A 2,472-nucleotide genomic window follows, 5' to 3' on the forward strand; every position below is an offset into this window, starting at 1 on the left:
TCTGGCGACTTTCAACTTTGTACTTGTCTCAAAGTTATTTACTTGTTCATCAGAAAACAAAATCAAGCTATTCCCCTATACATCATGGGCTGCAATCCATAGTGGCCTATCATTTTCCTCTTGCAGCTACTTTTCTCTTAAATCCACTGCTGGGTTATGTGACAAGCAGGTGGACCTTAACACTTCCTTGCCTATTTTACCCTGTCACAGCTATAATAGAGCACCTTATGTAGACCCACAAGGGGTGGTGGGGGATGGAATGTGTAGGTTTCTAGGTACAAGGTGTCATGAATTCCATGCGTAAGAACCAGCCAAGCTTGCCATTCACATTTCTTCAGGGGTACAAAGGAGCCCCAAAAGGATTGTGAAAGGGATGGAGAGAATGAGGCTATAGACCAAGGTAGAAATGGCTTACAAGTAGGAAAAAGAAGGTGGAGATGCTGCAGTCCTGAAGGGTTGTAGTTGTGGCAGCAGAGGTAGAATAGGCCAGGATATGTGGGGAGGATTTCTGTTTGCTTGAAGTTAATCCTTTGAACTCTCCCAGTATGAAGCGGTTTCTGTACTGCCTGTTGCCCTGGACTGCATGCAATATCCAGAATTTAGCCCAAGTTTTACATCTCATTTGAAATACTGTAATGTACCAGCCTAGGTACCTAATTCAAACTCCCTGCTTTTTTTTAAAAGTATAGAAAGTCCTGTGGTAGTTTTTTGAAACCAGTAATAGAAACACATTGGGATTGATGACAGCCACTTCCACATAGTATTCCCTGGTAATGTCTCTGATGGCCAAGAGCTCCCGAATTGACAAAAATGCCAAAGCAAACAAAGATAAAGATATGTACACCATTTCTGTCATACAAAAGAATAGAAACACATAAAGGATATTCATGTTGGTGGTTTTTTAATAGTTTGAGCATACAGCTTCATTAGCTTTAGTGAAACTCTGAGAAGCTAGATACTGCAATAGGGATTTAGGACTCAGTATTTTCTAGACAAATTGTTTTCTTAGGGCTTCTCTTTGTGGGATGTGAAGTACTACAGAAAACCTATTCCTGATTGCATACTTATTGTCTCCCTGATGGTCTAGTGGTTAGGATTTGGCACTTTCACTGCTACGGCCTGGGTTCGATTCCCAGTCAGGAAATAATTACTTTTTTACCAATCAAAGAGTATTAGCCTGCTGACAGGATAAAAGATGACTATGGTGGGGGTGACCACCCTCCCATTGTTGACCTAGATCTTCTGGGGGAGCACCTACACAGGCTAAATATTTATAAGTCAGCTGGACCGGATGAACTACACCTGAAAGTGCTAAAAGAACTGGCTGGCACCATTGTGTGACTGATGGCAAAGTTATTTGAAGACTCGTGGAGCTTGAGAGAGGTCCCAAAAGACTGGGAAAAAGACAATTCATAGATTCATAGATGTTAGGGTCGGAAGGGACATCAATAGATCATCGAGTCCGACCCCCTGCATAAGCAGGAAAGAGTGCTGGGTCTAGATGACCCCAGCTAGATAATCATCTAACCTCCTCTTGAAGACCCCCAGGGTAGGGGAGAGCACCACCTCCCTTGGGAGCCCGTTCCAGACCTTGGCCACTCGAACTGTGAAGAAGTTCTTCCTAATGTCCAATCTAAATCTGCTCTCTGCTACCTTGTGGCCATTGTTTCTTGTAACCCCCGGGGGCGCCTTGGTGAATAAATCCTCACCAATTCCCTTCTGTGCCCCCGTGATGAACTTATAGGCAGCCACAAGGTCGCCTCTCAACCTTCTGTTGCGGAGGCTGAAGAGGTCCAATTTCTCTAGTCTCTCCTCGTAGGGCTTGGTCTGCAGGCCCTTGACCATACGAGTTGCCCTTCTCTGGACCCTCTCCAGGTTATCCGCATCCTTCTTGAAGTGCGGCGGCCAGAATTGCACGCAGTACTCCAACTGCGGTCTGACCAGCGCCCTATAGAGGGGAAGTATCACCTCCCTGGACCTATTCGTCATGCATCTGCTGATGCACGATAAAGTGCCATTGGCTTTTCTGATGGCTTCGTCACACTGCTGGCTCATGTTCATCTTGGAGTCCACTAGGACTCCAAGATCCCTTTCCACCTCTGTGCCACCCAGCAGGTCATTCCCTAGGCTGTAGGTGTGCTGGACATTTTTCCTCCCTAGGTGCAGCACTTTGTATTTCTCCTTGTTGAACTGCAACCTGTTGTTTTCTGCCCACTTGTCCAACCTATCCAAGTCTTCCTGCAGCTGTTCCCTGCCCTCCGGCGTGTCCCCTTCTCCCCATAGCTTTGTGTCATCTGCAAACTTGGACAGAATACATTTGACTCCTTCGTCCAAGTCGCTGATGAAGACATTAAAGAGTATCAGTCCAAGGACCGAGCCCTGCGGGACCCCACTGCCCACACCCTTCCAGGTTGAGACCAACCCATCCACCACGACTCTTTGGGTGCGACCCTCTAGCCAATTCGCCACCCA

The 2,472-nt window shown here is 46.6% G+C and overlaps 1 non-coding gene across 1 annotated transcript; it reads left to right on the forward strand.

Moving 5' to 3' along the window:
* Positions 1-1,072: 1,072 nt before the first annotated feature.
* TRNAE-UUC (transfer RNA glutamic acid (anticodon UUC)) lies at positions 1,073-1,144 on the forward strand. Its single transcript has one exon. It is a non-coding gene; the product is annotated as a tRNA-Glu (tRNA).
* The last annotated feature ends 1,328 nt before the right edge of the window (positions 1,145-2,472 follow it).

Source organism: Alligator mississippiensis, chromosome 1 (assembly GCF_030867095.1).
Source record: "Alligator mississippiensis isolate rAllMis1 chromosome 1, rAllMis1, whole genome shotgun sequence".
Classification (NCBI taxonomy): Eukaryota; Metazoa; Chordata; order Crocodylia; family Alligatoridae; genus Alligator; species Alligator mississippiensis.